The 14,957-nt window shown below is 36.7% G+C and overlaps 1 pseudogene; it reads left to right on the top strand.

Annotated features, from left to right (window-relative positions):
* Nucleotides 1–503: 503 nt before the first annotated feature.
* Nucleotides 504–1,244, top strand: LOC100619761 (ran-specific GTPase-activating protein-like; annotated as a pseudogene).
* Nucleotides 1,245–14,957: the final 13,713 nt, after the last annotated feature.

The following is a 14,957-nucleotide window of genomic DNA, read 5'->3' as shown; positions in this document are numbered from 1 at the left end:
TCTATCTGGCCTTGAGTTCTTTTTCTTAGGGAATTTTTGATGGCTTGTTTAATTTCATTTTCGGTGAAAGGATTGTTTAATTATTCTATTTTCTCACTTTTTTGAAGTATTTATCTATTTCACTTAGATTGTCAGATTTATTGGCACATAGTTGGGCAAAATAACTTCCAATAATTGTTTTAATTTCTTCTTCATTTTTTATGATTTTACCTTTTACATTTTTATACTGGTAATTTTGTTTTCTTTCTTTTTAAAAACAAAGTAAAGGGGGGGGGGGGCGGGGGCGTGTTTCCCGCCTCAGCCAGGGTCAAGGGACTGGGGTCGCCTGCAGGCTGCAGGACTGAGCTAAGATAAGCACAGGGCGAGGAGATACCAGAGCCAGAGGAGGATGAATCGAGCGGCACTGCCACCACCACCACCACCACCATCACTGCCTTCACCTTCACATCATCAGGACCAGCCATCTCTGCAGCCTCTGTCTTATCTCCCCCCCACCCCCTCTGATGGCGACTGCTGAGGATTCTCAGGAGCAACCAGAGAGGGCAGGATGATAGCAACCATGATCCCCAGTTTGAGCCCATCCTCTCTGCCTGAGCAGGACATTAAGACCCTGGAGGAATATGAAGAAGAGCTCTTTAAGATGTGAGCAAAGCTGTTCCGATTTGCATCTGAGAATGACCTTCCAAAGTGGAAAGAGCAAGGGACAGGTGATGTGAAGCTACTGAAACACAAGGAGAAAGGGACAATTCGCCTCCTCATGAGGCGGGACAAGACTCTGAAGATCTGTGCAAATCACTATATAACCCCCCTGATGGAGATGAAGCCCAATGCAGGCAGTGACAGGGCTTGGATTTGGAACACACATGCTGACTTTGCCGATGAAAGTCCAAAGCCAGAGCTGCTGGCCATGGGATTCCTGAATGTAGAACATGCCCAGAAATTTAAGGCAAAATTCAAAGACTGCAAGAAGGAGCAAAAAAAAACAAGAAAATAAAGTAAAAAATGAAGAACCAAAAATAGAACCAAAAGAAGAACCGAAAGAAGAACCGAAAGAAGAGAAAGTAATAGTCAAAGAGAGAAGTTCTTACCAAATGGCTAAGAAGTTAGAGGCACTCTCAGTGAATGATGGTGACCCAGAGTTTAATCAAGAGATCCAGGTGCAGAAGAAGGTGCTTGAGACACAGGAGGCCCAAGAGAGCCAGAAGGACCAAGAGGAAAGGAAGCCTAAGGTCCAAGAGATCTAGGAGGCCCAAAAGCCTCAGGCCTAGGATAAGGACACTGAGCAGCAATAAGTCATCTCACCATGGGCCTCACATTCTTTCCTAATTTTTTTCCTTTTATTTACTTTATTTTTGTTCATTTTTGTTTTGTTTTGTTTTTTACAAGGGACTTTAAATAAAAAAACTGAATTCTAGCCTCCAGGTTGTTTTCTAAGCTTTTACCCTTTTGAAGATGTCTTTTTCAGCAGACCCATTCCCCAGTCTAATGTACTGTGCTCATGCCATTCTTTTCCATAGTGGAAATACTTATTTATAATACATCCAAAAGAGTGAATAAAACATTTCAAAGCTGCATCTGAAAAAAAAAAGTAACCAATGAACTATCTTTTTTTATTCATTTTTTTTCTTAAAATCAATTCTTTGTCTTGTTTATTAGTTCAATGGTCTTCATCTTTTCAATTTTACTATTCTCTCCTTTGATTCTCAGGATTTTCAATTTGGTGTTTAAATGAGAATTTTTAATTTGTTGATTTCTAGGTGTTTTTTTTTTATTGCATGCCCAAATCACTGATCTACTCTTTCTCTATTTTATTGAAGTTAGCATTTAGAGATATAAATTTCCTCCTAAGTACAGTTTTGGTTGCATCACATAAATTTTGGCATGTGGTCTTATGACACAGCCTTTGTCAGAGTCTTCTCATGATTCTCTTAATGAAATTATTTGTTGTTTCTATGCTTTGTTCTTTGACCCATTCATTCTTTAGTATAAGATTATTTATATTCCAATTAATGTTTAGCCTTGCTTTCTGCTGCCTTTTGTTGAATACAATCTTTATTGCATTATTGTCTGAAAAGGATGAATTTAGTATTTTTTTTTCTTTTAGATATTTGGTTGTTAGGTTTTTATATCCTGTTCTATGGTCAATGTTTGTGAAGGTGCCATGTACTGCTGAAAAAAGGTATATTCCTTTTTATTCCCATTCAGTTTTTTTCTAGAAATCTATTATATTAAACTTTTCTAAAATTCTATTTACCTCCTTAACTCCTTTCTGTTTATTTTTTGGTTGGATTTATCTACTTTTGAGAAAGGAAGGTTGAACTTCCCCACTAGAAACATTTATTGTCTATTTCCTCCTATAATTCATGTAACTCCTTTAGGAACTTGGATGCTGTGCCATTTGATGCACATGTTTAGTATTTATAGTTTTATTGTCTGTGATGCCTTTTATTAAGTCTTAATTTCCTTCCTTTTTTTCTTTTGATTCAGACAATTTTTATATTTGCTTTAAGATCATGATTGTTACTCCTGCTTTTCTAATTTTAGCTGAAGTATAATAGATTCTGCTCCAGCCTCTTACTTTTACTCTGTGTGGGTCTTCCTGCTTTAAATGTGTCTATCTGTTGAAGATCTTTTCTGTCCCAAGGGAAAATGTCTCAAGGTTGCAGTGTATCTTTCTTTGGTGTTTGGGCTAAAACTATCTCTATGTCCCTCAGTGTGCACTTCAAGAGGATGACCTAGCTGGCTTCTTATGGGAAGGCTTGCAGCTGTTGTCCATCTGGATTCCATTCCCTGTGCTGTTGATTCTGCTGTTGACTCCTGTTCTGGGCTATTCCCCACTCTGCCCTTTCTGTTGCCTCAGATCAGGTAGAAGTGTTTTGGGCTGGTTTACATTCTGCTTGTTTCCCTCTGATGATATATTTATTCACTGGGCTATTCTCCCATTTGCCATGGTGAGATGTGTCCCTCCTGCTTTTCTTTGTTTTGAGGTACTTTATTTTCTATTTTTCTGTTTAGATTGTTTGGGTGAGCTGAGTGTCTCTTACCCCACCATCTTAACTCCCAGCATGCCTATAATTCTTCAACAACCATTTATAAACCTTTACTACATATTGGCACTGTGCTAAGCTCTGGAGACACAAAGAAAGACCAAAAATCATCCATGCTTTTAAGATGTTCACAGCTTAATGGGGAGGGGATATAATGTGCAAATTGCTCTGTACAACGAAGCTATATACAAGATAAATTGGATATAATCAATAGAAGTAAGTCCCCAGCATTCAAGAAAATCAGGAAAACCTTCTTTGTATAATATGGGACCTAAAGGAATTCAGGGAAGCAAATAAATAGAAATAAGAAGAAAATTCTAGGCATTAAGGACAGCCAGGGAAAATGCTGAAAGTTGGGAGATAGAGTGTCTTGTCCAGGGAACAAAAAGGCAAATGGTACTGAATCACAGAGTACATAGTGTGTATATATATGTGGAAAGGGTGGTGTTTAAAAAAAGATCATAAAGTATATAAGGGGGTGGGGCTTATAAATGGTTTTGAATGCCAAAAGAATATTTTACATTTTATTCTCAAGGCAATGGGGAGTCACTGGAATTTATTGAATAGGAAATTGACACAGTTCAATTTACACTTTAGGAAGAACAATTTGCCAGCTGAGTAGAGGATGTCATGGAGAGACACTTGAAGCAGGAGATCAAAGGTTATTGCAATAGTTCAAGTGGGATGTGATAAGGACCTACACCAGAATGGTAAGATATCTTACAAATGTGGAATTGACAAGACACGGCAGCATGTTGGAGAAGTGGTGTGAGAGAGAGAGTGAGGAGTTTAGAATGACACCTAAGTTACAGGCTTGGCTCTCTCTCAGGATGATAGATAGTGACTGGGAGGTTGGGAAGAGAAACATCTTTGATAGGATAAGGGGATAAAGGACATGAGAAAGCTACAGTGTAGCTTTGAAATGGTTCACCAAGGCATCAAGTCAGGAGAAGAGAAGAAAGTGTAGCCATTTCAGGAAAGAACTGAGGGCGAAAGATTGGAAGTTGTAGCAAGTATAAAGTACAGGTTTTGACATTGCAAGGCAGAGGTTGGTTGACAGAAAAGGAAATTTTGGAGTTCATGAATATGGAAATCAAACACTTGATGGCAATGTCAGCGGTATGGCCATCTCCAAAGTGTGGTGAGAGAGCAGATCATGGGAAATGAACAAATTGAGAAAATGGAAAGTAAAAGTGTTTGAAGGAGCATCAATAGTGAGTTGAAGTCCTCTGATATGAGGGAAATAGTTGTGAAGAAAGAAAAAAATGTGAACCAAGCACTAAATTCATTGATTGTGTTTTCCATCATACCTCATGTTAGAGCATTCCCACTACTCTCCTGTGAAAATATGTGCCTTACATTATGCCTGCAATGAATATTGTCTCCCTCATTAGAATGTAATGTGGGCAGGGACTATCTTTTGGCTCTTTATGTATCCCCAGGCTTAGCACAGTGCCAGTCACAGAGTAGATGCTTAATTCATTGATTAATTGATTGGTTGTGTTTTAAATGCCTTTTACACCCAAGTATATCTAGCAATCAATTTCCAGGGCTTTGACAATACTTCCCCTACTTATCCCTCTCCCCTTCTCTGTCCCTCAACTACCTCTTTCCTCCTCCTACATGAATTTTTTTAAACCCTTACCTCCTATCTTAGAATCAATACTATGTATTGGTTCTAAGGCAGAAGAATAGTAAGGGCTAGGCAATGGAGGTTAAGTGACTTGCTCAAGGTCACACAGCTGGGAAGTGTCTGAGTTCAGATTTGAACCTAGGATCTCCCATCTCTAGGACTGACTCTCAATCCACTGAGCCACCAATCTGTCCCCTTTCTACTCATAAACTCTTGAAGAAACTAATCCCTACCCTTTTTGAGCTTGTGAATATGAGAGAAATGTAAAACATCCCCTTGTAGAAAGGTATCAGTAAGTAAAAGTCAATGCAATTGTATCTGAGAAGCTTCTGAGAGCTCACTGAGCAAAATTTTTTTTCTAAGTACAAGTCATGTTTATCTGGCTAGACTATGCATGAAGGAAGACTGGAAAATTGATACCCACTGGAAAGCAATTTCAAAGTTCCTTTGCCTTTAGGGTTTCCTTTAGGTGAAAGTTTTGGGTAGGAAAAGATAATACAAATTGCATTGCAATGTTCCAATGGGTGAAAAATGTTTGTACTGCAGACAGGTTTTTCTCAAATCCAGAGTAAATTCAATGTAACAATATAACAGTTTTCTTATTGATCATTCATTATGCTATGCTAAGCTATATACTTTTCTATTCTAAATGTTAATCTACTTATGTTAACAAAAATGTTGTTATGCTATTATTTTATTCAGTTATCCCTATTTAAAACATAACAATATACTATAGTCTTATCCTTATGCTGTCCCTAGGCTGTATAGCTAAAAAATATAACATTTTCCTAGTCCCTATCTGCTTCTTTCCCTATGCTATTATTTTAATATGGTTAGTTACTACACTATTCTATAGGTTGGAATTTTGTTAGTAAGGTTTTTCTACTTTTATACATATATGATACAAGTATGTACATATTTACATATGATATATTTTACAAGGGTTTTTTGTTTGTTTTTTGTTTGTTTATTGCATAGAGGTTTTATATTGTCTAGTGGAGCACTTTGTTATAATATGCCCATTTCACGTATTTCTTTGAGTCTCTGTTGAATAACCTGAACATATTCATGAGTTGGCAATCTCCTCCCAACACTGATACATATGCAGGTCTTTGTGTTCTCCCATTCCAGATTGCACAACCACATAACATCTCGAATGGAGATAGGTGTAAGTCTCCACTCGGCTTGGTTCTGAGATGAACCATTACTATTGTAGAAGTCTGTATATCTCATTTCCCACTGTGATCGTTACTTGTGGTTCCCCATTTTCTGTAGCTTGATTAATTTGAACCATAGGTGTTCATAACTCAATTTTTCCTACGTTCCATTCTTGGTTTAAATCGGCTTGTTTGTTCTAGCTCTGGACTATCAGCTTGCAATGTCTTTTGAGTCTGCAATGGATTCACTTCTCCATTTGTGCTGATTGATAATGCTATGCTGCTATCCTGACTATTCCCTTCACTGAGTTGCAAAATGTTATTTGACTCAGACTTCTGTGTATATGTATTGTTAGGAATTATGTTAAGATCTTGTATGGGATTTGTCTGTGACCATGATAAAGGTAAAGATTCTTCTGCTTCCCTGAACACGCTTTGCAGAGACTGTACAAAGTTAGATCCAGGGAAAGCTTGCATTTGAGGAACGCGTACATCTGTGATGGGAATGCATGATTGATTTAAGCTTCCCTTCCCCTTAGGTACTTCTGTTACAGATGATGTAGTTTGTAAATTATAGAGAGGTAGGGATTGTGAAGGTAACATTTTGTTCTGCTTTGAATGTATAGGCAACAAAGTTTGGGTATTGTTTGACTTTGTGTCCATCCCCCTGTTTGTTCTCTGTTTCCCTTCTTCTTTTCCCTGCTTTCTCTTGTTTGTACATGCTTTGGAATTAATTCCTCAGTTTGATGGATAGTTAAGCAAGTGGAGTTACTTTCAGTTGGAGACTTCAGGGAAAGATCTCAAGCTTTGAGTTGTGTCATTGTTTGAATAGAATTGTTCTCTGGAGTAAAACTCTGACTTCTGGATTGATGTTTGATTGTATTGACTTATCAAAGGTATTGTCTTCCTCTTTAATATTCTCATCTACCACTTCTCCAGGAGCTCTGCTTGTTTCTTTGCTTACCTCTATATGTCTTTCCTTTCCAATGGTCACTTTTAAAGACTGATTTTCAGCTTTTTTTTTTCCTGTCAGTTCCTATTTGTATGAGAAACTGCTCAGAACACTCATTTTAGTTTGTTTCTTGAACTAAAGTAGTTTCTGGTATTCTATATTTTGCAATTTCCCTATCATTGTTAATCAAAAGTGTTGCTATATTTGATGTTGTCTGTAGTAAGAACATTTTTGCATTTTTCTTGTGTTTTTGAATATTTAGCTTCTATCCCATATAGTTGATCGCTATTACATCCCTTAACATCTGTTGTTCTTCCTCTATTTACTCTTCAGTTTTAATTTGTGCTTTACCATCCCCATAGTCTATTTCCAAGCTCAAAATTTTTATATCCTGTTTCCCATGTTTAGACTCAGCCTTGAACCCCTTAAATTTTGTTTTATGTGCTAAGGCTGGATCCTGGCTTCATAATTCTGTGTTATGTCCTGCAACCACGTTCGAATAATGTGGCTTTGCTCCCTGGGCTATAGCTTCTTGCATGCTCCTTAGAACTGGACTTTGTCTATATATTTTACAATTGTGGTCACAGCATCTGCTTGACTTGTTTCAATTACTAATGTTTCTTGTGTTGTAGTTATTATAGTTCCTGTTTCTGTTGTTGTTTGTGTTCAAGTTTAATTGAGCCTTGTAGTGGCAAAATCTGACAGTATGTCCAAATTTTCCACAAAAGAAACACCTTTTGTTAGTGTTATTGTTGTAATATGAGTTTCTTGGTTGCCTAGGCTGTTGATTTTGGTATCTAGGTCTAAAGGCTTGGAGAGTAGCTAATGATTTCACTTCTTCAATTTCTGTATTTTTCTATGTTTTCCTTTGCATCTTTTAATTGATGCTTTAAATCTTTGATGATCTGGTATTTTTCTTTTAGAGTTTGTTTGGTATCTATAATTTCTTGGGATCCCTCATAAACATAAGATGAAGTTTTACAAAATTCCCAACCTGGACACTGTAATTTGAAAAATCCTGATAGGTAGGGAACTGCCTTTAATGAATTGTCTCCTGATGTGCTGGAGGTTATTTTCTGAACAGTCCTGAAACCCAAGTTAAAAAAAAAAAAGTAAAGTTTCTCCAGTTTCTAGCAAGAGATCAAGGAATTTTGAAGGATGCTCTGCTTTTTCTTGCTTTATGTTTGCAAATTTCCCCCATGAATCAGGACACTTGGCAAAGATTTTCATACTTTACACCAAGTCCTCTCTAGCCTTTCTTAAATAAACTAAATTTGAATGGTTGGAATGTTCTAGGTCCTCAAAATGCTCTGGCCATGAGGTTAAATCGGGGTTATTTCTAGTCTCCTGAATGAATTTTACTTTTTCTACCAGAGTAAACATCTCTGAAAGAAGAATTTCAATGTCCGAGTCCGATCATGTGTTTGAATTCTTTTATGGCCTGCAAAGGGCTCAGGAAAAAAAGCAGGTGTTCATTTTTTCCCTTCATATTTTCTACCTCTGAGGTATAGAAAGGTTTATGGGTCTTTACATAAATGATGCCAGAATCTGGTTTTATGGAGACCTGATCATAATTGGGTAGGGTAGATATTGGATTCTCTACCTTCTCTTTAGGTATTTGGACTTCTGCTTTTATCTCTTCTACAGTTTGCATTGTCATGCCTAGTGTTTTTTCCTACTGGTTGTTTTACATTATCTCTTTTTTTTTCTCCTAATTGAGTTATCTTTTCTTTCAGTGTCAGTATCTGTATTTCATTATCTTCCTTTTGCCCAAGTATTTCCTTGATTATATTCTTTAGACAATAGAACTGTAGGAAGGATAATATGACTACAAAGATTGTAGGCAAGAATACAAAGAGTTGTTCCAGATCTATTTTAGCCATTGGTATGAGTCATAAATAGCTATGATTCCGAAGTTATATTGTGGAATCACTTCTATCCATATGCCATACAGCATTGACCAGAATTTATATAACAAGAAGATGATGCTGAATATTGCAAAAAGGATTGTTATTATAGACTTTTCCATTGTTTTGTATCTCTCTGTCTGATTTTGTACTAACTGTGTCACTGTCCCTTTAAATTTCCTTCTTTGAGATGTTTGAACTTCTTGGGCTACTGTAGTGAGTGGAAAAACAAAATGGCTACTTCCTGGTTCTCCCTTGAGACATCTTTTGTTTTTTAAAATATTAATTTCTAAATTAATAAATAATAAATAAAATTAAAAATATATTAGCTTATAGCAGGTTTCACCCTAAAACTGCCTCAGCCAACTATAAATTCGGGGGACTCACACTCCTTAGATGGAGAAATGAGGGTTGAAGGCAGTGAGGAAAGGGTTGATGAAAATGGCTTCCCTCACTACTGCCTCCCAGAGTCCCTGAGTTATTTGAGAGAGACACAATGGAGATCTCCCCTCAGTGAAGGCTTGCCCCTTGGTGGCTGTACCAGCCATCAAGGGGAGTGGGGAAGTCTTCTCTACAAGGAGAGGTATGAGTGACCTCAATCTGGCTATGTGCTGCTTTGAGGCGCTCACAAGCCTCCCCCTTGTGTCTTGTTGAAAATTGGTAACAAGATGAAGTCTACCAATGGGCTTACTCTCTAGATGTAAATAAATGAGATTGAATTTGCTATCTGACTCCTTATTTGATTTAATTGTTGATTGGGGCAAAGGGGAAGAGTTTAGCAAGATTGTAGGTTGCCCTAAATCTTTTTCTGAATAATCTAATTACTGAAGTAAAAGGTTTTCTCATAGGCAGGAGAGAGGTAGAAAAGAGGAGAGCACTGCTCACTGATTTGAGTCCTGTATCTCAATAGTTCATGGAATGAAAGTCTTCAGAGAAATTAAGTTTTCTTGACAGGAACCAGTGATGTTTTAAATAGGGACCCATGATGTTAAGATTTCTGTCAGTGTCAGAAATCTCCACAGGTGTCTTGAAAATAGCCCAGAGAAATAGCTCCTCTTTCTACTCCCTTCTGTGTCTCTGCCCTCAAGACCTCCTTCTCAGGAGAATTTCCCAGAAGTTCTTGTTCAGTTTCCAACTGTAGTTCCTACATTCCAATTTCTCCCAACTGGTTTTTTTTCCTACTCGCATCTTTACACCTTTAGGGTTTCTTTTTGGCCTTAAAAAGAAAGTTGTTGTTTTTTCTCCCCAAGTAAAGAAAAAGTTTCCAGAGACATTTTGTTGGGAGAGACAATTTATCTTCAGAGACATTCCAGAGATTGTCAGTTTTCTACTGGCAGAAATGGAGACTGGCCTTTTAATAAGACAAGCCAACTATTTTCAGTTTGTATTTGGAGACAAATCTCCCTCTGATTGAAGTGATCAGAAAGAAAAAAAGATCTCACAATTCTGTTTAAAGAAAAGATTTTTTGAGTAAAAATGAGGCATCTGAAAGACACATGCACAGAGGTCAATCTGGGCAATCCTTTTGACTTCTCTGTACAATTATTTTACCTTGCTTTCCCTTTCTACTTTATTCCATTTGTTATTTTTAGGCAGCTAGCAATTGATCCTGGTAAGTAGAAATAGCTGTCTGAATCTTCTAGTCTTTACTATAGCAGCTTTCTCCTTGAGTAGGACAATTTGTAAAAAACTTGCGTGAATGTCTATGTATTTTATATAAGTGTGTGTAGGCTTGATATATATGTGTATGTGTGTAAATGTATATATGCACATATAACTGTATCCAACCTAAATCAATATCATATCTATAGAAAAACCTATAGTTTGTTCTATCTATCTATCTATCTATCTATCTATCCATTCATCTCTCTCTCTCTCTCTCTCTCTCTCTCTCTCTCTCTCTCTCTCTCTCACACACACACACACACATCTATTTATTTAATCTTCTTGGCATGGTCTCTAGCCCCTAAGAAAGCACTAGGTACTATTGGTAGAAAGTAAAAGATATCAAAATTATGATTATTGAATTATTTATTCTGTTCCTATTGTGAGGGTTGTACATTGGCTTGAGGGTAGGGGGAATGGGAACAAGAGCCTGGCAGACTTCTCTGATTATGCAGGGTTCTATGAGTCATCTATTTAAGCAGAAATGCCAAATGCATATCCTTGAACTCTTACAGGCTGTCACCTCTTGCTGCTTTGGCAGCAATAGCACTAATTAACCAGCCAACATAACTCAGCCAGTTGCTTCTATTAACTCTATGCACTCCCTTGCCTTTCATAAAAAAAAAAAAAAGTCATAAGGGACTACAGAGGTCACTTAACCCAATAACCTTATTTTATAGGGGAGGAAATTGACTCTCAGAGGAGGGGAAATGACTAGCCCAAGGTCACATTGTGTGAGTGTCAGAGCTAGGATAAGAAACAAATTCTCCTGACTCAATCAATTACTTTGTCTATTGCCTCTCATTTACTTGTTTCAAGATGGAAGATCATAGTTGAAAGGAACCTCAAGAATCATCTAGTGATTTTTTTCTAAAACATACCTCAGACTATAGATGGTCTGATTTCAAATTGTGGGAGCACCAGGAAGAACTATGATGTGATAATAATAACAACTTTTATAAATTTGAATAAGCTCAGGTTTCCAGCAATAGCGAAAAGCCTCAAGTAAAAAACTAAAAAGTAGAAGCTTGTAGGGGAACCTTCTGATGTCACTAGCTCCATCCAAATGTAGATATCAAAGAGCCCTTATTGGGTAGTCTTTTTTTATTTAGACTAACTAAACCACCTAAAGATTCACATAAGTCTCCAGGCAATTACAGGTCAGGTTCATGGCTCAGCTATTATGTGGCTGAGCAAACGTTGCACAAAATAACTGGACCTAAGAGAAATCCTTTATCTAAAAGTGCCTCAAGAGAACAGTCAGTCCAGCAAGCATTTATTAAGCACCTATTTGTCAGGTACTATATTTTGGGCTATCTATGGTGTTCTCACTCCTTGGACATCTTGGAGGTCTTCATGCAGGGACTGGAGAATAGCTTGTCAAGCAATATTACATTGGGAATTGTTCTTGTAAGCTGGTTAGAGTATAGTCAGCAATTCTTTTAAAAATATTGCATTTGGAAGAATCATGCACTGGCTATGAGAGGGGTGGGAGAGGGGGAGGAAAAAATGATCATTGTTTCCAATGAATAATATTTGAAAATGACCTAATAAAATAATATTTAAAAGGAAAAAATATTTCATTTGTTTTAATCACCTATAATCCACTACAAACATGTATAGTCAATCAAAATCAATTTCCATGTTGGCCATGTCCAAAAAATATTTTTTTCCACTCTGCATTCTGAGTTTTCACTTCTTTATCTGGAGGTAGGTTGCATATTTCTTCATTAGTCCTCTGGAATCCAGGATGGTCATTATGTTAATAAAATTTCAGCACAATAATATTCTATCATTTCATTTGACTCTCCTTGTCCTTTATAATGTAGCCCAAGAGCTTTAAAACATGTTTCTCCCCTATCCCACAACCCTGTAAACCTTCAATAAATTTAACTTACTTACCTTAATGATCACCTTAATGATAATCTCATTTTAAATTTTTATTCAAATGTTTTCTCTCCTGTATCATTACTTACTGGGTGTGTAAACTAATTTCTTTCGGAATTAAGGCCTAGTCTGACTTTTCTTACATATTTATAGTTATTCATTCAACAATTAATTCCTGGGCTTCTACTCTATCCCTAGCTCTGTACCAGGTTCTGTGAGGGTTCTATAAGTATAATAAATGAGATTTCTTGACCTCAACTGCTTACATTTTAGTTGAGGAGATAAGACCTGCATGTATAAAATACTGGTGATGCTGTTTGTTGTCATTTCTATAAGGTGGCTTAGTTATCAGGATTTTCTACTGAATGCTAATTCTTTATTATGGCTTGAATTTCATTCCAAGGCCATGGGAGTGGAGTACAACTTTGGTTGATTTGATCAACTTGAAAGGCAGTTGAATATGGACCTGGTGACTGATTGTACCTTTATTATCTGAGGCTCATCCTTGCTAAGCTCAGGAAGACACATCACAAAGCTAGCCATAGAGGGAAGAATTTCATAACTACATCAACCCTCAAAGACAACCTACTAGGTTATAGAAAGATTACAATATGTATCAGTGGAAGGAATACTGACATCAATAAAAGTACAGGCTTTGCATATATTTAAGTACATATTTTCTAAGAATATGGAAGTAAAAGGAAATGTATTGTAGTGGAAAGAGTACTAAATTTGAAGTTAAAGAAATTGGAAACAAATATACTCTTGGCCATTTTCTAATGGAGGAAATTCACACATAAAAGAAGAGGAAAGTCAACCCCCCACTACTATCTTGACAATCATCCTCTTTCAGATCCCAATAGAGATAGCTAAAGATCCTGAACCTAAGAGCTTTGGGAAAATCAATTCCCATATCCCAAACACCAGATCTTATTCCAACTTAGCAGCATAGCCATGATTGAAGGGAGAAATCAGTGTGAAGAATGGACCCATTTTCCTCTTTACCACCAGCAACAACTGCTGACCAATTGCCACCCAGACAACTGGTTGCTTCCAGCCTAGCCCTCACAGCCAATATCAGGACAAACATTTCCTCTGAAGAAGAAGTCAGTCATTCCCACTAACTAGAAACCAGCTGCCACCAGGGAAATCAACCTAGCTAAAGCAGCAAGGTACCCTTAGGGAACTACTGCCCCAACACTGAACACTTGTGGTTCAGGATAGCAATATTTCCAATCCAGTACCTTCAGCCATCAATCTGAAAAGAAACATCTATGGAGGGTACATCCTGCCAATTGCTTTTATACATTCTACAGCCACAGTTACTCAAGACCCAGAAGAGAAAGTTCTTGCCACTAGAGTCTTTGGCACTGTCAGGTGATTCAGCATCAGACAGTGATATAATTTTATCAGTAGAAATGACACTGTAGAAGAGAAATTACCATTTGCTTTGTTGCTATACTCTAAGAATCTTGGGACTTTTGCATCTGACTTTCAACTAAAACTTTCCATATATTTTGTCTACCCTATTAGAATGTGAGCTCCTTTAGAACAGGACCTATTTTTATCTTTCTATTTATATCCTCAGAGCTTTGAATAGTGCTTTGAACAAAGTAAGTTCTTAATAATAATTTTTAAATTTGTTTATTCACTCCCAGTGTGAGTTTAAACCAGGTAATAAACTGTTCTGGAACCCAGTTTTCTTATCTGTAATGTAAGAATGTTGGATTAGAAAACTTCTAAATTCTCTTCGAACTCCACATCCCGTGATTACATTTTTTTTTTTGGAATTCAGACAGAGAAAAGAAGCAGGAAATGAATGGCCTATGGCTATAACAGTTAAAGGAGGTATATAGCACTATTTGACTTCATTCTGGGTCCCTAAAAGATAATGACTACTATTTTCTTCAGTAATGGTTGCCCAAAACTGAGCAAAGATACCACCATGTATTATTACAATTCAACAAGCATCTATTACATATTTACTGTGTGCAAGAAGCAATATATTAAGCACCAAAGAAAAAAAGATTTAGAAAAGACACAGTCTCTGGCTTCAGGAAGCTTACAGTCTCGTAGAGGGTAAATATTCCTACAAAGAAAACAATAACACAGAATAATTCATGTAACAAACCTAGAAATAAAAGTAAAATGCAAAGCCTTGTGGATAGAAAGAATTGAGTGGTTGCACTCAATGTGGGGGAGCAGCCCACAAATAATGGTAACTGGTAAAGGACTCACACTAGGGCTCACACTAGCCCTAACAGGTTTGAGTTGAGTGGATAGTCAATAAATAGAAGCTATAAGGATGATATTAGAAAATAAGTATTGTTTTATTAGTTTAGAGATAAGAAGTAGAGAAGCTGCCTTGAGAAAGAATTGGAGTTTGAAGCAGATATTGAGATAGTGTTAATGTCAAATATTTCAGTTTTCTGTCTTTATTTTTATAAAGCTGAAAAGTTTTGCCAAGACAATGACTTGGTATTCTTTATCTATCCAAAGTTATTATTCAAATAAGAGAAGAAGATTACCCATTTCCTAGGTAAACTGGGCATCAGTTGAACCACAGAATACAATATTTAACATCAAAGGTGAATGGTAGATAAAGATGGCCACTAGATGATATGATATAATCTTTGATATATTCACTAAACTATATCCTATTAATTCTCATTTAAAATTATTCACTTCAACATAAATATAAAATGTTAT

Source organism: Monodelphis domestica, chromosome 4 (genome assembly GCF_027887165.1).
Source record: "Monodelphis domestica isolate mMonDom1 chromosome 4, mMonDom1.pri, whole genome shotgun sequence".
In the NCBI taxonomy this organism is placed as follows: Eukaryota; Metazoa; Chordata; class Mammalia; order Didelphimorphia; family Didelphidae; genus Monodelphis; species Monodelphis domestica.
Note: the sequence above shows the minus strand (reverse complement) of the source record. Positions and strands in the feature narration are given on the sequence as shown.